Source organism: Anomaloglossus baeobatrachus, chromosome 3 (genome assembly GCF_048569485.1).
Source record: "Anomaloglossus baeobatrachus isolate aAnoBae1 chromosome 3, aAnoBae1.hap1, whole genome shotgun sequence".
Taxonomy (NCBI): domain Eukaryota; kingdom Metazoa; phylum Chordata; class Amphibia; order Anura; family Aromobatidae; genus Anomaloglossus; species Anomaloglossus baeobatrachus.
The window spans coordinates 510,155,477-510,177,360 of record NC_134355.1 but is presented as its reverse complement, the minus strand read 5'-3'; positions in this window follow the sequence as shown (position 1 = coordinate 510,177,360).

The following is a 21,884-nucleotide window of genomic DNA, read 5'->3' as shown; positions in this document are numbered from 1 at the left end:
CGTCATACTGCGGTAGCCAGGCAGCTCCGGGTGCATAGGGCAAGGAAAACGGCATGACCTGAGCAAGCGCGGGGGCCGCGGCACCTCCCGCCGGTACAACCGGGACTTGGGCAGGCCCATTCCCATCCGCGTGTGCCGCTGCGGCTGCAACCACCGCTCCTCCAGCGGCTCCGTCGGGCGCACACATCTTGTTTCCGTCCCCCTTAGCTCTTTCCGGCCCCTCCTCTCTCGGGGCGGGGTTTTGGCCTTCGCGCTTCTACTGCTCGAGAAGACGCTCGAGCGGGAACTTTTCGCGCCAAAGATGGCGGCTTCTGAAATTTTTCTGCCGGATGTCTCCGGCGGTAACAAGGCGCACCTCTACCTGACGGCAGAGCGGTAAGATCCTGTTCGTGACGCCAAGTTGTCGCGGGCGGGGAGGAGGGTGTCAGCACACCGCGCTCACCCCTTCTGCTCGGGTCCGGCAGTTGCTCCTGGTGGCTCGAGCTGTGGGCCGGATCCCGGGGTGTCTCGAGCGACACTCCTCGCCCGTGAGTGAAAGGGGGTGTTTGTTGGGTGTGGGGATTGTTATAGTTCGTGACGCCACCCACGGTTGTAGTGATTGCACCACCGCTGCTCAGTGTGGGGGTCCCGGGGATGGTGATGAGGAGCAGCCAGGTGTTGTGTTGCCCCTCCGTGGGTAGGGGTTGGTGATCCCGGGGCCCGGTGATGAGATGTGAAGTGTAGGGCCTGGAGGGCGCAGGGACGCGGGGGCAGCGCTGTGCCTTGCGGCACTATGGTACTCACTCAGCCTGACACACGGACACAGTCTGTACGGTAAACCAACGGCTGGTAGGACGGTCCCACAGACGGCTGCACCTGCACTCCCGGTAGGTGACGGTGATGTCCCTCTTCCTTGCACCTGTGTTGTCTGATGGTAGCGGTGGATTCCCTCCGGTTACCCGCTCCCCGACTGCAATCTGGGCCGGAGGAGCTCTACACTTTGCCCGCAGGCGCTGGCCCTGGGGAAACTTGTGCCCTGGCGGTGGCGGTGTCTCCCCGGTAATGGTCGGGCTGTTGCCGTCAATCGGGACTTGGTTGTTGGGGGATCTGCGTCCCCGTCACTGACGGATTTGGCAAATTTTGCGACTCCTAGCCTTGCCGGGGTCCGAGAGGCCCCTGCCCTGGTGCTGACTGTCCTTCGGAACACTGCTCCAGACCACCGGGCACACAGCCAACGGGGTCCTTCCAGGAACTTCCAAACGGTCCCCCTCCAGACAGTCACCGCCGTTGCTGACCTTGCTGTTCTGGCCCTACACAAAGCTGGGCTCTCAGGCTTTCTTTCCTTCTGTCACTTTACTTGCTTCTTCCTCCTTTTCTACTTTTCTTCCTTAACTCCTCCACTTCCTCCTCCTGGACTCCTCTCTCAAGCTATCCCTGAGCTCTTCTCTCTTGTTTACTCTTGCCCTGCCTGGGCTATCTGCTGTTCACTCTTTCATGTCCCTAGCTGGACTGCCTGGTTACTTCCTGCCTCCAGAGTTGTGAGCTCCTTGGTGGGCGGAGCCAACCGCCTGGCCCACCCCCTGGTGTGCATCATCAACCTCTGGAGGAAGGCAACAAGGATTTCTGGTTAGCAGGTGTGCCTACCCTGGAGTGTGGGGTGTGGTGGTGTTGTGACCTGTGTCCCCTGGCTTGCCCAGGGCGACACAGAAGCAACGCAGGTCCTTTTGGCACAATCCGTCATCCATACAAGTCTATGGGAAACAGCGGAATCCGTTAACGTTAAAGTTTTCCAAACGGGCGGATTGTCACGGAAGGAAAACAACAAGTGTGAAAGTACCCTTAGAGAGGTTATCCGGCTTATTTGTTATTTCACTATGGGGCCACATAGGGGCAGGTAAGTAGATAGTAATTACCTCACTAGTTATTAGGTGTGAGAATTATAAGCATAAATCCCTAACTAAAACTTAACATTTAATGATAATATTAAAAGGTAAAAAAACACAACTCGTATAGATAAAATGCACAGAAGAGAGAGGGAAATTCAGTCCCTACAATGTCTTCTCTCTCCTGTGCCCTACCTAGCTGTGGAGGTTGGCACCGTAAAGATACGTTGTGGCGCCCCCACTCAGCGACGGCTGTCCCTGCTATGTCCCTGTGAACCCCTACACACAAACATAAAGTGCAGTGCGCATGCATAAAGTAAGTGTATATACATAAAGTGATACTGTGCAGCGTTTTAGTTAGGGATTTATGCTTATAAGTAGATAGTAATTACCTACCTGCCCTGCTGTCAGCCCCTCTCTGCCGACTCAGAGCGGTCAAGTGACTGCTCCTGCCGGGATTTGGCTGCTTCTTGTGATGTCATGATGACAGGGCAGGAGCTTATGCCCGCCTTGTAGATGGGTATCATAGGAGACGTCATGTAGCCGCCCTGCTGGGCAGGTACAGTGTGCTGGAGTCCCCGTCCCTCTCATCCTTACCACCCCCCTCCCCACATTCCGTACCCTCCCCCGCTCCCTGTGCCCTGTATGTGCCCGGGTCCTGGACATGGACAAACAGGGTTGCCCTCTGTCTAGGACACCGTCAGTGCTGTTTGCCACATCTCATTGTGATGTATGGGGCCCGGGTAACTGTGTCTTCCCTCCCCCGTGCGCTGTCTCTCTCCTCACACTGTGATTAATGCAGCCTCTGGCACTCCTGGCTTCTGAATACAGCCAGGAGCAGAGAGCAGGGACATCACCTGACACCATCGAACAACAGCACTGAGCTCTGCATCAACTAGCTGTAAGCAGGCTGCACTCATCACAGCACAGAGAAGATAAAGCATAGGTGAGAGAGGGGGGGAAGAGAACAGAGTGCACAGGTGAGAGACAGAGTGTGGGGCAGAGAAGAGAGTGCATGGGTCACAGAGTGGGGAGGGCAAAGAAGAGTGTATGCCACCCCCACGCCAGCAGTCGGGCTGCTCGGATCCGCAGTGTGGCTCGAGGGATTTTCCGGACCCGGGGGTTGCGCGGACACTTCAAATGAAAGGGGACGTATATGTACAGGGATTGCTGTAAGCTCTTTGTGATGCCACCGCTGCTGTTGGGGAGCAACTGGCGGCGATGGGATAGCAGCTGGATATTAACCCCTCCGTGGGTAGAGATGGATGCCCCGGGGCCCAGTGTCTCTGTGCGGAGGATGGTGGCTGCAGAGGCTGGCGCGCCCGGTCGGACCGGGGGATGTTAGTGTACTCACAGTCAAAGAAATCACACAATTCCTGTGGTAAACCAAGGTGCCAGTGGCCGGCCGCCGCAGCCGGGTGTATTCTGGTCCCTCACCCGGGGTGATGGTCTGTGTCACTTTCTTCTGCACGGTTTTTAGTTCTCTTTGGACTTCCCGGGGGTGGAACACGGGAGTCCGCTCCCAGAACTACGGGTAGGAGCCTTGTCCGCAGATGCTAACCCGTGGGATCTAAAGAGGCCTTGGCGGATGCCTTATCCCCCGCGGTGGGCTGCTGGTCTGCTTTTTGGGACTTTGGGTGGGACAGGACCTATAATCCTGTCTTCAACTGGTGAATTAACAAAGCCGGTGGTTCCGGTCCTTGCATCAGGGTCCAGATACCCCCTCTGTGCACAGTTTCTGGGTCGGTTCTCCAGTGTCGGTACCGGCAGGCTCCTACCCTGTCCCGGTCCAGCTCAGATCTCCGGCAGCTGTCTTCCCGTCTCCTGTCAGACATGGACCACCGTCTGCCACCTAGCCAGCACGCCGGGGCTCCAACCCCGACGCCTTTCCTCTCTGGCTTCCACTTCAACTCCACTTTCTCCTCTCTCACTCCTCACTCCACTCCAAACTGAACTTCAAACTCCACTAACTAACTCTCTTCCCACCCCGGGTTCTCTAGACCCCTAGGTGGGCGTTTTCCTTCCGCCTGGTCATGCCCATTGGTGTGCCTTTCCTACCCTGGGGTGGTGACTAGGGTTTTGTCGGCTTGGTGTAACCCTGTGAGGGAAGGTGTAATGTGGGGGTCTACTTGGTGTGTGACACCTGGCGGCTTCACAAGTGTACGGGTAGCAGAGCGGGGGGGCAGAGAGTGTGCATGTTTGACAGTGGGGGGGCAGAGAGAAGAGTGCATGAGGGGGATTATATATAATATATAACTCTAAGGCGGGCTTTGCACACTACGACATCGCAGGTGCGATGTCGGTGGGGTCAAATCGAAAGTGACGCACATCCGGCGTCACTTGCGATGTCGTAGTGTGTAAATCCTAGATGATACGATGAACGAGCGCAAAATCGTCGTCATCGTATCATCGCTGCAGCCTCCGACATTTCCATAATGCCGGGGGAGCGACAGGTACGATGTAGTTCCTCGTTCCTGCGGCCGCACACATCGCTGTGTATGAAGCCGCAGGAGCGAGGAACTTCACCTTACCTGCCTCCCGGCTGCAATGAGAAGGACGGAGGTGGGCGGGATGTTTACATCCTGCTCATCTCCGCCCCTCCACTTCAATTGGCTGCCTGCCGTGTGACGTCACTGTGACGCCGAACGACCCGCCCCCTAAGGAAGGAGGCGGGTCGCCGGCCAGAGGGACGTCGCACGGCAGGTATGTGCGTGTAAAGCTGCCGTAGCGATAATAATCGCTACGGCAGCTTTCACTATATATCGAACGTGCGACGGGGGCGGGACTATCGCTGCAGCATCGGTAACACATTGTTACCGATGTCGCAGCGTGCAAAGCCCGCCTTAGTGTGTGTGTGAGTCTGTGTGTGTGTGTGATATCTCCTACAGACTTACATTATGGGCTATATACAATTCTCATTACATAGTATTCATTTATCTATCATGTGCTGGGGCAAAATACTGACAGAGAATGTGTGTGCAGAGGGCGGGACTGGACACTGAGGCTATGTGCGCTCTGCACCGCACACAAAAGGTCCGCTTCAGAGCGCAGCTGAAAAGCTCCGTTCTGAAGCGCCTGGTGCCTGCAGAATTCGTGCACTCTGCATGCTGCCTCTCCCTATAGACAGCATGCAAAGCGCACGAAAGAAGTGACATGTCACTTCTTAGAACTCACGCTTCTGGCAGCAGCCGAATCGCTGCGTTCTAATACGCCACTTGCGCACATCTCATGCACAATCTTCATAGATTGTGCTGGGGACGCAGGACGCATGCAGTTACGCTGTGGTGCAGAATGCAGCGTAACTGCATGCAATACGCACATGTGACGCCCTGGACTAGCCAGGTAGTCACAAACACAACATCACACACCCCGTCCCCTGGATAGTCAACAACAGTCAAACAAAATCCTTGTTGCCTCCTCCAGGGTCTGATGTCCACACCAGGTGGGGCGGAGCCAGGCGGTTGGCCCCGCCCACCAAGGAGTTCACAGGCCTGGAGGCGGGAAAAAGCAGCGAATACAGTTAGTGAAGTGGAGTAGTCGGAGTTGAGCTGGAGTTGAAAGTGACAGGAGAGAAACTGTTGGTGTCTGGGTAGGAGCCCAGGCACGTACAGCAAGGTCGGCAGACGGTGGTGGCCGTCTGCAGGAGGTGGTGCAGGTCAGAAGAACCGTAGGACCGGGAACAGGCGGAGGAGATCTGTACCAAGCACAAAGGCAGGGCGATCAGACCCCGACCAGGCTAGGAGCTGCCGAAAACGGTCAAATCCGATAGTGACCGGGACCCCAAGGGTTCCCTCACACCCAAGACCCGACAGAAGGCAACAGTCCACACAGTGAGGATAAAAAGCCACCGCCATAGGCTAGAGATCCAACGGCCAGCGCCAACGGGCTCCTTCAGTACATATACGCCGGGGAGCGGACTACCAGTGGGGAACCATCGAAGTCAATTCATACACAGTGGTGCAGGGAAAGACCGCCACCATCAACCTGTCCCGGGAGAGCAAAGACACTGCAGCCGGCTGCTGGACCCGTCCATCCAGCCGTTTGGTTTACCAGAGACTCTGTGAATCTGTGCCGGAGTGAGTACAACAGTGCCATCCGGCACCGCGCCGCACTGCTCCTGCAACCCTGCACCCCGGCCTTCCTGCCTCCCCGTTCACCACTGGGCCCCGGGATCACCAACCCCTACCCACGGAGGGGGAACTAACACCTAGCTGCTCCCCGTCATCGTTCTCGGAAATCCCCGTCACGAGCAGCGGTGGTGTCCACTATCGCCACGACCTGTGGGTGGCGTCACGAACTATCTCCCCAAAACCACCCAACACCCCTTTTCCCTCGGGGGCGAGGAGCGCTGCTCGAGTCCCCGGGTCTGGCCCACCGCTCGAGCCACCGAGCAGCAGCAGCAGCCCCGGACCCGAGCGTAGCGAGCACGGCCCCTCCGCCCGCGACACACACATGCACACATAGCCTGATGATGGACAGTGGCAGCTGTGACTGTGATGTTCGGCAGTCAAACATATCATGTTTGATTTGAGCTGTAGGTAAATAAAGAGTTGCAGATAATAAAGTGAAAATTCAAGAGAAACAAGTGTTAGAAAACGAAAAAATTAATGTAGGGGTGTTTTATATGACAATACAACAAAGATTAGCTTAAAAAAATTTTGGGAGTTTATGTTGGACAACTCCATTAAGCTATGTTCACACACAGCGTTTTTGCACTCTGATTGCTTTCAATAGTGAACAAACAATTCACTAGTATGTCATTTTCACATTTTACTACCTTGACTGGGCATTTGCAGTGTGTCCGTGTGTGTCCGTGTGTGTCCGTGTGTGTCCGTGTGTGTCCGTGTGTGTCCGTGTGTGTCCGTGTGTGTCTGTGTGTGTGTGTGTGTGACATGGTCAGACACATCCTGTTTAACTTTTGAAGGATGGACTCTGAACCTCACAACGGTCTATGTGGATAATGAGAGAACTGCCAAAAATTAGAAGTAAGAGGGTCTCCAATATACCCTGCAATAGTCATAAAGTACAAACACAGTCTGTTAAAATTGTTAGGTAGTGGGACTCCTATACTCATAAACGCTATGCCCTAAGTGCAAGGGATACCAAAAATTATAAGGGGGGACTGCAATACCCCCTAGAAGACACAAAGAGGAGAAGCTCAGACAGCATATTTTGTCCATTTTTAAGGAGTGAGACTCCTAGACTGGTAACACCTATGCACTCATTGCAAAGTCTAGCAAGAATTCCAAGGGAAGATTGCAAGAGGTGTGTATAGAAGGGCCTCCGACTACATCTTGGGACAAGTTTAAAAAGACCCAGACTCCTACCCTGGTTTATGAAACACAAACAAAAAAATACAGCCACACTCTGTAAGCACTATGATACAATGACAAGGAAAAGGTTAACAATGTGTTTTAACTTTTGATGTTCAGGCTCCATATCTTATCACCTACTACAGCTTTGAGCATGTGACTACCTTCATTTATAGACAATAGCCAAGATTATCTCATACATAAAATAAACTTGCAAACTATTTAGCATATAATTAGTTATGCAGAATTTTGATATGTCAGTGCATTGTTACTGTTTTGCTCCTGGTGTTTGAAAGATATCTTTCTTCCTGTATACTATAAATTACAACGTGTTCTCACATTCCCTAATAGCTCAATGTGTTATTAGACTGATTCCCAAGTGAAAGTCACTGGTTCAAATTGAGGAGCAGCTGTGAAATTTCCCACGAAAAGAGAAATGCATCATCCAGCTCATCGATAGTGGTCTCTCGGCAAAGAAAATTGCATCATGTGAGTGCCATGACAAATGAAAGCGTACACAGCTGTAAGGACAAAAAAGGCAATAGGGTCTTATCTGGTAACTACCAGACAATACCAATGTGAATAAAGGCCACGTCACACTAAGCAACATCGCTAGCAACATCGCTGCTGAGGCACGACTTTTGTGACGTAGCAGCGATGTTGCTAGTGATGTCGCTGTGTGTGACATCCAGCAACAACCTGGCCCCTGCTGTGAGGTCGCTGGTTGTTGCTGAATGTCCTGAACCATTTTTTAGTTGTTGCTATCCCGCTGTGAAGCACACATCGCTGTGTGTGACAGCGAGAGAGCAACAACTGAATGTGCAGGAAGCAGGAGCCGGCTTCTGCGGACGCTGGTAACCACGGTAAACATCGGGTAACCAAGAAGCCCTTACCTTGGTTACCCGATATTTACCTTCGTTACCAGCGTCCGCCGCTGTCAGTGCCGACTCCCTGCTCTCTGCACACGTAGCCGGAGTACACATCGGGTAATTAACCCGATGTGTACTGTGGCTTGGAGTGCAGGGAACTGGGAGCTGGCACAGGCAGTGTGAGAGCGGCGGACACTGGTAGCGAAGGTAAATATCGGGTAACCAAGGTAAGGTCTTCTTGGTTACCTGATGTTTACCGTGGTTACCAGCGTCCGCAGAAGCCGGCTCCCTGCTGCCTGCACACGTAGCAGAGTACACATCGGGTAATTAACCCGATGTGTACTGTGGCTAGGTGTGCAGGGAGCCAGAGCTAAGCGATGTGCGCTGGTAACCAAGGTAAATATCGGGTTGGTTACCCGATATTTACCTTAGTTACCAAGCGCAGCATGCTTCCACGCGTCGCTGCTGGCTGGGGGCTGCTCACTGGTTGCTGGTGAGATCTGCCTGTGTGACAGCTCACCAGCAACCTGTGTGGCGACGCTCCAGCGATCCCTGCCAGGTCAGGTTGCTGGTGGGATCGCTGGACTGTCGCTTAGTGTGACGGTACCTTAAGGCTCACCTTTGTGGGTTGTGAATAGTCAGAACCACTTCAGCATAAACAAAACTGCTGTGGCACCCCTACAAGGAAATCAAGATTAATGGGTGGAGAGGAAGGGGTTAATGCTATGCTGCCGAATGAATACGCAGGTCAGGACCTGCCGCGTCCAGGGTGCTGCAGGTCCTGATCGTGGGCACATACCCTTATGATTCTGCATTATGCCACATTGTGGTGACTCCTGTGTTGGGATGCCACACTTGATTGTAAGAGTAGTGGTTCAATATGTGCTTATTAGTGATGAGCGAGCACTACCATGCTGTGGTGCTCCGTACTCCTAACGAGCAGTCGGATGATGGAATGGGCACAACTCGAGTAACTGACTATAATGGAAGTCAATGGGGGACTCAAGCATTTTTCTGGGGGAAAACTTTCATTTTTTTAAAGGATACTTTTGCTATTTAGATAAAACATCCCACATTTACACATTCTGACTTGGCGCTGCAATAGCAAAATAAAACTGCTTTATGTTTTTTCTGTCTCCCTCCTCAGCTGCTTAACACTAGAATGTAGACGTGTATGCCAAAGACGTGAGCGCCACATACAAAAGCCATTCATCTCTGCTCTATTATTGCTTCACTGATCCATAGTGAAGTGGTCAGGGCTAGTCATTCCTCTGTCTTGCCCACCCACATACTTCTTATTCAGATGAATTGAGAGGCATGGTAAATCTTTTGTCAATAAGCAGATTTTCTTTTCATTATTCTAAGTCCGCCTTAGTGTTGGGGACCTCCCTTAAGAAAGTGCCCACACAGCCATGCTGGATACCATTATGACTGTACTTGGCTGCGTGCGTCTCTGATTCTAAAACCCTAGATGCTGTTAAGATGCACTTTATAACTTACCATTGTTTCTTGTGAATTTGCGCTCAAGAAAAAACGGAAACATCCATTTACTAATAATATGCCTTTCGTGAAATGCCTCGCTTTGTGATACTGGCATTTACACATACTTAGAAAATTCACGACTGCCTGCTGTCCCCTTCAGGGAACAGATTTTGATACTGCTATATTTAGTCCAGAATATACTGAATAGGTCATATACTTATCTGCCATTCCCTTAGTTGTGGCAATAGGCAACTAAATTAGACTACGTAAGATTTTATACTAAAAATATATTAAACCATAGTCCTAGAATTCACTGTTGAGCCTATAGGACTCGGTCTCCTAATCTAAACAATTTCACTTGCTTTGGTGGACAAAAATTTATAAAACGTAACATTTATTAAAGGAATATTATTAAAATTGTATACACAATTCCACCATAGAAAAATAAATGTAAAGCCTAGCCAAGACAATTTATCAAAAAACACTTGGATACAGAAATGTGATATATTGTTGAATAAATTCACTTTTACGGTTAAGGAATACCAATAAACGGAGCCAGCTATTAAACGGTGCACAATTCACTACCTGGTCTAAGTAAATAGAAAGGTCCACTACCCAATATTGGCAATGGGAAAGTTCTTATGTATACAGTAGGTGACCAGATTGGACAGTTTATGGGGTAGCTCATCTTACTAAATTCCTCACATAGTTTGTTCTATAATTTAAGGAATGAATAATAATGGACCTTATTGCCCTTTTGTATCCTTTATGGAGTCCATCCTAATACCAATAATCATATTGATTTTCTGGTATCCCAATTTAGGAACAATAAGACTGCGCATGTGTCGCGGGCGGAGGAGGGGACGCTGTGCTCTCCCACTGCTCGGGTCTGGCCGCTGCTGCTGCGGCTGCTGCTGCTCGGTGGTGGCTCGAGCAGTGGGCCAGATCCCGGGGACTCGAGCGGCGCTCCTCGCCCGTGAGTGAAAAGGGTGGGGATTTGATTGTGGGGATTTGGTTATTGTCCGTGACGCCACCCACGGTTGTGGTGAAGTTGGTGACACCACCGCTGCTCTGGACGGGGGATCCCGGGAGCGTTGACAGGGAGCAGCCTGGATGTTAGTTCTCCCCTCCGTGGATAGGGGGTTGGTTGTCCCGGGGCCCGGTGATAGGGTAGGGATGGATGGCAGGCGGGTTACGGGGCCTGGTGAGGTGCAGGGTCGCGGGGGCAGCGCTGTGCCGCACGGCACGGTGGTACTCACTCAGCCAATGATGAGGACACAGTTCTCGGTAAAACACACGGCTGGATGGACGGGTCCGTCAGACGGCTGCGGTGTTGCTTTTCCCGGCAGGTTGATGGTGACTGCCTTTCCCTGCACCTGTGTACTGTAAACGGTCCCAATGGGTTCCCACCGGTAACCCGCTTCCCGGCTTGGATGTGGGCCGGAGGAGCCCCTTTTGCCCGCAGGCTCTGGCCCTGGGAGCGGTAGCCTTGGTGGTGGCTGTGTTTCCCTCTCACGGTTGGATTGTTGCCTTCTGTCGGGACTTGGGTGCTGGGAAACCCAGGAGGTTCCCTTCGCTAACGGATTTGGCAAATTCACGGCGACTCCTAGCCTTGCCGGGGTCCGTAAGCCCCTGCCGGATGGTGCTGATTTCTCTTTGCGTACCGGTCCGGTACCGCCGGGCCACCGCCCGTCCACGGTCCTTACGGTAGACTCCGATAGGCCACTCCTGCAGACGGTGACCACCGTCTGCCAACCTTGCTGATCCGTCCGTGTGGCCCGGACCAACTTCAGTCTGCTCTACTACCACTTTCCTTCCTTCCACTTTCAACTCTCTTCCAAACTAAACTGTCTACTTTTCCCGCCTCCAGGACTGTGAACTCCTCGGTGGGCGGGGCCAACCGCCTGGCCCACCCCCTGGTGTGGACATCAGCCCCTGGAGGAAGGCAACAAGGGTTTGTGTCTGACTTCGGTGTGCCTGACCGGGAGTGTGGGTTGTGTGGGTGTTGTACTCTGTGGCCCCTGGCTTGTCCAGGGCGCCACACATGCTGAGGTTTTTGTTGCAGATTTGGTGCCCAATTCTGCATGCCTATCCTATTGCCAGCAAAGTCTCTGAAAAATCTGAAGTGTTGTGCAAACGTTTGTTTCTTTTTCCCGTGCAGTTTTGGGTGCAGAAAAAAGCACATTTCAATTGTTGCTACATATATTTTTTCCTTAGAGCTATTATTAGGGCTCATGCGCACGTAACTGCAGAATATTCTGCAGCGATTTGACAGCACATGTGGGCTTCAAATCGCTGCAGAAACACTGCATAATGAATGCAGTTGTGCCGCCCCGTGCTCGGCGGGAGCCGAGCTGCTTGGATCCGGACCTTCAGTGGGTGGCTCGAGGGTCTCCGGACCCAGGGGTCCACGGTCACTCTAATTTAAAAGGGGTTGGTGGTTTTGGAGGGACGTAGGTGTACGGCCGGAGCCGTGTTTGAGTTCGTGACGGCGACCCACGGGTTGTGGTGAAGGTGGACACCACCGCTACAGTTACGAGGCACCCGGGGGAGATGTTGCATAGCAAGTTGTTAACCCCTTCGTGGGTAGGGAAGTTGGCCCCGGGACCCGTTGGGGAGAGTTGGGCAGTGCAGGGAGATGGGCGGCCGGAAGGCACTGATGTACTCACGATTAGTGACACACACAAGTCTCTGGTGAACCATGTGATGGTGGTCAGCGCCCGCAGCCGGCTGCAGTCCGGTCCCCCACCCGGCTGGTGGTCTCTGCCTTTCTCCTGCACCGTTTGTGTGGTGGACTACCTGCACCTATGTCAGGAGTCCGCTCCCCAGCTTGTGGTTGCCTAAGGAGCCCTTTGCCCGCAGACGCTGGCCCGTGGGATCTCTCTGCCGTGGCGGGGGCTTTCTATCTCCCTCATTGGGCTGTTGTCTTCAGTCGGGACTTTGGGTGGGACAGAACCTATAGTCCTGGCCGTAATCAGTTAATTAGCTAGCCCCCAGTAGCTTCTGCCTAGCTTCAAGGTCTGAGTACCCCCCCATTTGTGCTCCGGTTTCCAAGTCAGTTCCCCGGGTCAGTACCGGTGGGCCACTACCCTGTCCCGGTCCACCACGGTTCCACCGAGCAGTCTTCCTGCCTCCTGCAGACTGAGGCTTCCATATGCCTCCTAGCCAAAGATGCCCGGGCTCCAACCCTGGCACCTGTCTGTTAGTTGCAGACCTGACACACAGGCCTGCTTCCACTTTACTTCACCTCCTAAACTCATCTGACTACTTCTCCCGCCCCAAGCCATCCGAACTCCTCGGTGGGCGTGACCAACCGCCTGGCTCTGCCTCCTGGTGTGTCCAAGCACTGAGGAGGGTGACTAGGGTTTAAATGTTTGGCTGCTGTCACCTTGTTAGGACCCCGCACTACACCAGTCCCATATCTGTGACGGCCTGGCCAGGGTGTCACACAGTATTTTTGTTAAAAAAAAAAAGCCGTCTTCATGCGCTCTGGATGCAGCCCCCACCAAAGACAGAGTGGGAGCTGCATCCAGAACGCACAAATAATTGAGATGCTGCTTATCTAAATGCACAGATTTGGGTCAAAATCTTAGCATCCAAATCACTGCGTTCAAAAAAGCAACGTGTGCATATCTCATGCACAATCTACATAGATTATGCAGGGGACGCAGGACGCATGCATTTACGCTGCAGTGCAATACGCAGAATAAATGCATGTCAGTGCGCATGAGCCCTTACTGTGTAGATTTATTGCACCTCGTCCCTTATTGCTGTATTGTTAAATTCCCAAACTAATAAGTCCCCTTACTGGCAGCCAGACTGGCATGCAAAGTCTGGGCATTTCAAACTAATTCTGTGATTTTACTTCAAAGTTGGTATATAGTTTAACCTCCTGATAATTCCACAACACCAATATCTCATTTTAAGGCCACCACAAACTGTCTTATATCTTGGCCAGACAAAATAATCAGAACCATGTAAATATCTATCTTCTAGCCTCCTGATCTGTCGTTCGCTTATCAGTAGAGATGAGCGAACTGGTCCCGGTTCGGCTCGAGTTCGGTTCGCCGAACGGAGGTCTCGTTCGAGTTCGGTTCGTCGAACGTTCGAAGAACCGAACTCGAACTGCATAGGAAACAATGGCAGGCAATCACAAACACATAAAAACACCTAGAAAACACCCTCAAAGGTGTCCAAAAGGTGACAAACAACTCGCAACACAACACAAACACATGGGAAAGTGACAAGGACATATACTCATGCGAAAACAAAAGAGCTGGACAAGGAAAAAGAGGAGGACACACAGATATGAGTATATGCAAGGAAACGTCGATGCCATTACTGTGCAACTTGAGCCCTGCTCATTTTAGGCTTCCAATCTGGATAAATTGCCTGAGCTTGCCACGTACGCCTTGGGCATCTTGTCGTGTCATGCAGCCAGCGTTCTCTCGGAACCTGTCTTCAGTGCTGCTGGGGGTCTGCTGGCAGATAAGCACATGTGTCTGTCCACTGACAATGTGGACATGGCTCTCAGAGGACTTTTCTTCCCCTGGGTCATCCAGGGGAGGTGAAAGGCACGCGTATTTTTGAGAGTGCTTCATGCAAAGCATCTTTTTCTTTTTCAAAAGGGGGGTCAACTGATGCCAGTCAAGTGGGGTGTGTGTGGCCCAATTAGTGGCAACAAAGGAGACTGTGGTTGGAGTCCCCTCACTGTGTTTTATATCATTTTCGAAGGGCATGACATGCCTAAGAGGTTGAGTTTCATCATCTGAAACATGTTGGCAACAGAAAGGCTGCCTTTACACCCTTTTGAGACCGAGGATTTTCGAGACCTTATGCCCATTGCAGTGCCCCAAGAGCCGATGGCCAGTCGTCACTCCTTCTCCAAGAAAGGCGTGCCCGCGCTACCACAGCAGGTCGCACACAACCTCACCGATTCCTTGAGAAACTCTGTGTGTGACAGGATGCATTTCACCACAGATACTTGGACCAGTAAGCATGGACAGGGGAGTTACATGTTGCTGACTGGGCAGTGGGTAACTATGGTGAGAGATGGAGAAGGGTTTGCTGTACAAGTCTTGCCGTCCCCACGACTTGTGTGTCAATCCTTCCTCTGTATGTACAAGTTCCTCCACTGCTTCTGCCTCCTCAACCTCGTGTGGGTCCTCCACCTCGGCCCAAACCCTGTGTGGTCAGGCCACCCTTCCTTGTAACTGCGCCCAAGGAATCCCACACACCTCCTTACTATGCTGGCAGCACAGCTCAAGGCCATCAGGCGGTCAAATGTTTACTTTGAAATGTAGGGGAAATGTGAGACACCGCTGAGGAATTGTGGACGGTTAGCTCTGTAGAGTGAGACAGAGTTTCATCAATGGTTGTCTCCACTCAACTAACAGCCAGGGAAGGTCGGGTGCGACAATGATGCAAACCAGTCTGCGACCTTTCTTCAGGGCAATGTGACACACGTGCCTTGTAAGGCTCACGTGTTGAACCTGGTTGTCCAGCAATTTTTAAAACACTATCCCGGCCTACATGGCCTTCTGCAGAGGGCACGGTGTAACGCCTGCCTGGATCGACACACTTAGATGGGCTGTAAAGGATAGGCTAGAGGCAAGCCACTCACCAAGCTGGACACCCAGAACCCTGAAACCCTTTAACCCCTATACAGTGATTTGGAATTACACAGGGCCCAAGTTGATCAATACCTGTGGAAGGCTGCAGTTCCAGAGAAAAGTAGTCATGCAGGGTCAAAAACATTAATTGAGGAAGAGGAACAGAATGGGATGGCCAGGACTTAATCAGAAAACAAGCAGAGGTGAAATGCGGATCGGTCAACGAGGTACATAAACAGCAAGCAGGAAAAGTAGTCAGGTAACAAGCACACAAAATCATAAAACTGAACTGGGGGTAACAGTAACAAGAGGTTCATAGCTTTGTCTGGCAGTGGTCTGCAGACAGGAGGGGCCTAAATAAGGGTGTGGTGTCTTCCCATTGGTTGTAGCTGAATGATGGTACTTCATCTGTGAGATACCCACCATCTACATTCAGCCTGTGGTTCTGTATCTGTCAAGGTAATGCAACCCAGTGGGTGACCATAACTTGCGTCCACCTGCGCCGCTGGCATCGACTCCTTTCCCATCATCAGCACTATGCACGAAAGCAATACGTTGTCACCTGGCGACCGGAGTACAAATTGATTGAGTGGACTACGTTGGTGACTTAACAGCCGTGTGCGGCAATGATGCAAACATGTCTGCGCCCCTTCGTCAGGGCAATGTGACACACGTGCCTTGTATGGCTCACGTGTTGAATCTGATTCTCCAGCAATTTTTAAAATACCATCCCGGCCTACATGGCCTTGTGCAGCGGGCACGCTGCTATGTGCTCACTTTCATCCTTCGCACTCAGCAGCTCAACAACTTTCATCGCTCCTGAAGTCTTAGGGTCTGGCGGTTAAATGCCGGAAATGCGATGTTCCGACACGCAGGAATTTGAATCTGCACATGTTGCAGCGTCTGTGGCAGCACCGCAGAGCCCTGCTGAAATACGGTCTGACGTATACCCTGGGCTAACTTGATCCAGAGGTGGTGCAGATCACTCTGCTGGAGTGGTGTCAGATCAAGGACCTATGCACCCTTCTACACAGTTTACAAATGTCGACGAAGATGTTTAGCACTGGCGATGCCATTCTCAGCGTGACAATTTTGGTCATCTACAAGATGGCGCACACTGTAAGCATTATTCGGAGTCAGGTGTTTGGTCCAAGAGGAAGGGGAGGAAGTACAGTAGGAGTCATATGCAGAAGGGATAATAAGATCTACAAGGTCCAGATGGTGAGCGGCACCTAGGCGGCAGTCATGGTGGGGGAGAGGGATTAACAAGGGCGCATAGTATCAGCAAAAATTGTTGAGGAAGGTGCAGGAGCCCATGAAGAAATGGAGGACGAACTGGCGATGGGCATGGAAGACTCAGCAGATGAGTGAGAGCTTGCTCACATTTTGGTTGTGCGAGGTTGGGGGGAGAGGGCAGAGGAAGGAGGCACAATTCTCACCTCTCTGCCACCAACACACCAAGGACTTGGTCCTCCTGGATGCACAAGACACATGAGCGCCTTCTTGCTGCACTACCTACAACATGACCCTCGGAATGTACGAATTCGAAGTAATGCTAACTACTGGGTTGCCACACTGTTAGATCCCTGTTACAAGACAAAATTTGGCAAAATAATTCCTGCCATAGAAAGGGACGCACGTATACAGGAGTATCTGCAGAAGGTGGTACGGATTCTTAGATCTGCTTTTCCAGTAAACACCAGTACTGCACAGAGTGAATCTCAACGCTTTGTCATGGATAGGAGGAAATGGTCTTTTACTTGTCCACATCTGAGGGACCGAGGGCTGGCTGCTGGGCTGAGATGGCATTGAGTACGGTGTCCCTGCAGAGTTGCACTTTTGGTCATATACCAAATGAGTTGAAAAAGGACAGATGCTGGTGGAAAGGGAAACAGTTGTGTTGGAAAGGGGAAAAAATTTTTGTCCGTGGGTTTGTTGGTTAAGCAAAAGTAACATTTGATGAAGAAACACCATCTGTTACGGTGGGACTGGCAGATTTGGATAAGGTGGTATATACTATGTTACCGCTATATAACGAAAATTAATAAGAAAAGAAAGAGAAAGGTATATATCCCCATCAGCAGTCAATGTCCACCGTGCTCCCAGATGGAAAAGGAGAGGTTGGCAACTGGAAGGTTAGGTGGAGGATACAGAGCTGTGTGGCTATGAAACTAATAGTTGCCTGAACCGAGTTAGACGCCACTCGGATCTGGAGACTGGGAGCCCTGTTAGCGTCACAGGGTCCACATGCCCACCCAGCCCAGCCAAGGTGGTTACCCGATATTTACCTTCGTTACCAGCCTCCGCAGCTCTCACGCTGCCAGTGCCGGCTCCTGCTCCCTGCACACACTAAGCTAAGCGGTGTGCGCTGGTAACTAAGGTAAACATCGGGTAACCATACCCGATGTTTACCTTAGTTACCAGTGTCCGCAGCTTCCAGACGCCGGCTCCGTGCAAGCGCAGCGTCGCTTGCACGTCGCTGCTGGCTGGGGGCTGGTCGCTGGTGAGATCTGCCTGTTTGACAGCTCACCAGCGACCATGTAGCGATTCAGCAGCGATCCTGACCAGGTCAGATCGCTGGTCGGATCGCTGCTGCATCGCTAAAGTGTGAAGGTACCCTAATGGAAGTCCAACAGCCACGTTTAGGATGCCACTAAGTTCACTCAGTGTTTGCTAGTATAATGGCTTAGTAACATTGAGTTGGAGTGTGCAAAGGACAGGAGGGTACAGTGGCAGGGTTGTGGGTCTGGGTAGAGGAAAGGAAGCCTGCCTTTCTATCCCTCCTAATGGGGAAATGCAGCGAGGAAATCCCCACAGACGCTGTCATCTTGTGTAGCTGTTAAAAGGTATAATGCCTCAAGCATATGGACAAATATTGGAATATACAATGAAAAATGCTACTTGCTAATTTGAACATGTGAATAATGAATTGCATACCTGCCATGAATATTAGGAAAAAGGAGATATTTAGCAATCGCATTGATCAATGTAACTGAGCCCCAAGGCCTCGTCAAGGCATATCTCTATATTGGGGTCCCTAGCTCTGTGACCCTAACTGTGTGTCATCTCATTGCAATTAAAAACTGCTATGGGTGGAGAGGGGTAACTAAGGACTTTCTTATATAGGAGATGGAAAAAACATGGCCGAAAGGGGCGGAGCTGTGTTCACATTCAGAAAAAAACTACATATAACTGAATAGGATAACTGAAGTGAGCACTAATATATATATTATGAGTGCAAGCCAAAAATTACATACCATATACGGATAAGGCTGCACATCAAACTTAGATAATAGTAGATATTAGATAATAGATAATAGTATAATGCCTCAAGCATATGGACAAATATTGGAATATACAATGAAAAATGCTACTTGCTAATTTGAACATGTGAATAATGAATTGCATACCTGCCATGAATATTAGGAAAAAGGAGATATTTAGCAAAAAGCTCGAGTTCTAGTTCGATCTAGAACAGCCCCCAATATCACTCGAGCCGCGAACTGGAGAACCGCGAACCGCGCTCAACTCTACTTATCAGGGTTATGAAACGTGTTGAGGCAATTGTCGCTGCACTGTTCCATGTAGTGCAGTTGTCGCGGGCGGAGGAGGGGACGCTGCGCTCTCCCACTGCTCGGGTCCGGCTGCTACCGCTGCTCTGTGGTGGCTCGAGCGGTGGGCCGGATCCCGGGGACTCGAGCGGCGCTCCTTGCCCATGAGTGAAAAGGGGATTTTGATTGTGGGGATTTGATTATTGTCCATGACGCCACCCACGGTTGTGGTGATATTGGTGACACCACCGCTGCTCTAGACGGGGATCCCGGGAGCGGTGACAGGGAGCAGCCTTGTTGTTAGTTCTCCCCTCCGTGGGTAGGGGGTTGGTTGTCCCGGGGCCCGGTGATGGGGGTAGGGATGGATGACAGGCGGGTTACAGGGCCTGGTGAGGTGCAGGGTCGCGGGGGCAGCGCTGTGCCGCACGGCACGGTGGTACTCACTCAGCCAATGATGAGGACACAGTTCTCGGTAAAACACACGGCTGGATGGACGGGTCCCACAGACTGCTGCGGGGTTTCTCCCGGCAGGTTGATGGTGACTGCCTTTCCCTGCACCTATGTACGGTAGATGGTTCCAATGGGTTCCCACCGGTAACCCGCTCCCCAGCTTGGATATGGGCTGGAGGAGCCCCTTTTGCCCGCAGGCTCTGGCCCTGAGAAACGGTTGCCGTGGCGGTGTCTCCCTCTCTTGGCTGGACTGTTGCCTTCTGTCGGGACTTGGCTGCTGGGAAACCCAGGAGGTTCCCTTCACTAACGAATTTGGCAAATTCACGGCGACTCCGAGCCTTGCCGGGGTCCGTAAGCCCCTGACGGATGGTGCTGGCTTCTCTTTGCGTACCGGTCCGGTACCGCCAGGCCACCGCCCGTCCACGGTCCTTACGGTAGACTCCGATAGGCCACTCCTGCAGACGGTCACCACCATCTGCCAACCTTGCTGTACCGCCCGGGCCACACACCCGGACGCTGTCAGTTAGTTGCTCCACTACCACTCTCCTTCCTTCCACTTTCACCTCCAAAGCTAAACTGTCTACTTTTCCCGCCTCCAGGACTGTGAATTCCTCAGTGGGCGGGGCCAACCGCCTGGCCCACCCCCTGGTGTAGACATCAGCCCCTGAAGGAAGGCAACAAGGGTTTGTGTCTGACTTCGGTGTGCCTGACCGGGAGTGTGGGGTGTGTGGGTGTTGTGCTCTGTGGCCCCTGGCTTGTCCAGGGTGCCACATTCCCCCTTAGTTAAATGCAGACCCTCCGAGGGCTGCCCGTCCATCACCGGTTTTATTTTCACAAACTGAAAAATAGAAAAACGGTAACACATTACAATTAAAATAACATCTTCCCACATCAGGAGGTACTCTTACTTAAACGTTACGGTTACAGCTTCCGCTCTCTCCCACCCAAGCAACCTGGCCCTGATGCTGCCCCTAAGCAAACAGGCAGCACCCCTTGACCCCAGTCCTGCACAAGTTGCCCGAGCGGGTTCTGTCCTTTTCATTGGACCCACGTCCATGGGGAACCCCTGAAACCCCCAGAGGATCGCCACCGGTTCCGGTGGTGGCTGGGCTCCAGCCTGCTCCACTGCGGGCCCTTCCTCCAATCTGCCTCTCCGGAGGCAGTAACGGTGGAAGCCACAACAACATTATTTACATGCCACAAGTTTGTGGTTGCCCTGTTAGTTCTCGGGCTTGTTCGTAGTAGTTTCTACGCATAAAGGGGGTCCCAACGGGGACCAGTTGCCGGCAACGACCGGTTTCAATCAAGCAGTAAATCAGGTAGCAAATCAGATGACATCTCGGTTGATCCTTCACTTATCATTCTTTTTCAAAACATTTTAACGGTACTTTTAACACTGGTGGTCCCAACGGGGGACAACTTTTAGGCGGAGGACCGCCGACTTCACTGCTCGCTCTCATCATCCTCCGCCGGCCCTGGGTGGAAGAACACAGGCACCAGCCCCTCCAGCGCATAGCAGGCGCGACGAGGAAGGGCCGCCCGGTATCCGTTATTTCCGTTCCGGGGAATGTAAGTGGCCTCCATGCCATCCAGGGCGATGACTCCTTCATCCTCCTCTGAAACAGGCTCTGAGTCAGGTCCGGAGTCACTATCGTCTGACCCTACGCCAGGCGGGTTGCCGCCAGCCGCCGCAGTCTCCGGGCTCGCCACTCTTCCAGCTACTGTTACGAGGGGATGTACGCTAGACGGACCAGCATCAGCGGGGTGCACGGGCGGGGAAGACGGGGGCAACATGGGGGCCAGGGGTAGACCGGGTCCCTCAGCCGCAGTAGCCAGTCCCTCGGGGACACAGGGGCGTGGGTCACTCACCAGCTCCTCCATCATTGCTTCCATTCCGTACACCCGGGCGACCGCAGCTACCTCCTCCACCTCCGCGGTCCACTGCTCCATTAGCCTACATATCTGCCTCCGGTAGTGTCGGCAGATCCCTGCCGTTCGGTCCCTCAGCCATGCCGCTGTTCCGGGCACCGGCTCGGTAGCTTCCACATAGCTGGGTGGAGCGGACATTCTTTGCAGGGGTTAGCGGATCGTGGGGTCCCAGCGTCCCTATTTTTACAACCGCGGGCTACATGCGGCCAGACGCCATCAGTCCCCCTTAGTCTCTTTCCGGCTCCTCCTCTACAGAGGCGGGGTTTTGGCCTTTGCGCCTCCACTACTCGAGGAGACGCTCGAGCGGGAATTCTTCGCGCCCAAGATGGCGGCTTCACAAATTTTTCGTCTGGACACCTCCGGCGGTCACACAAGGCGCACTTCCACCAGTTGGTAGAACGGTAGGATCCTGTTCGTGACGCCAAGTTGTCGCGGGCGGAGGAGGGGACGCTGCGCTCTCCCACTGCTCGGGTCCGGCTGCTGCCGCTGCTCGGTGGTGGCTCGAGCGGTGGGCCGGATCCCGGGGACTCGAGCGGCGCTCCTCGCCCGTGAGTGAAAAGGGGATTTTGATTGTGTGGATTTGATTGTCCGTGACGCCACCCACGGTTGTGGTGAAATTGGTGACACCACCGCTGCTCTAGACTGGTATTCTGGGAGCGGTGACAGGGAGCAGCCTGGTTAGTTCTCCCCTCCGTGGGTAGGGGGTTGGTTGTCCCGGGGCCCGGTGATGGGGTAGGAATGGATGGCAGGCAGGTTACGGGGCCTGGTGAGGTGCAGGGTCGCGGGGGCAGCGCTGTGCCGCACGGCACGGTGGTAC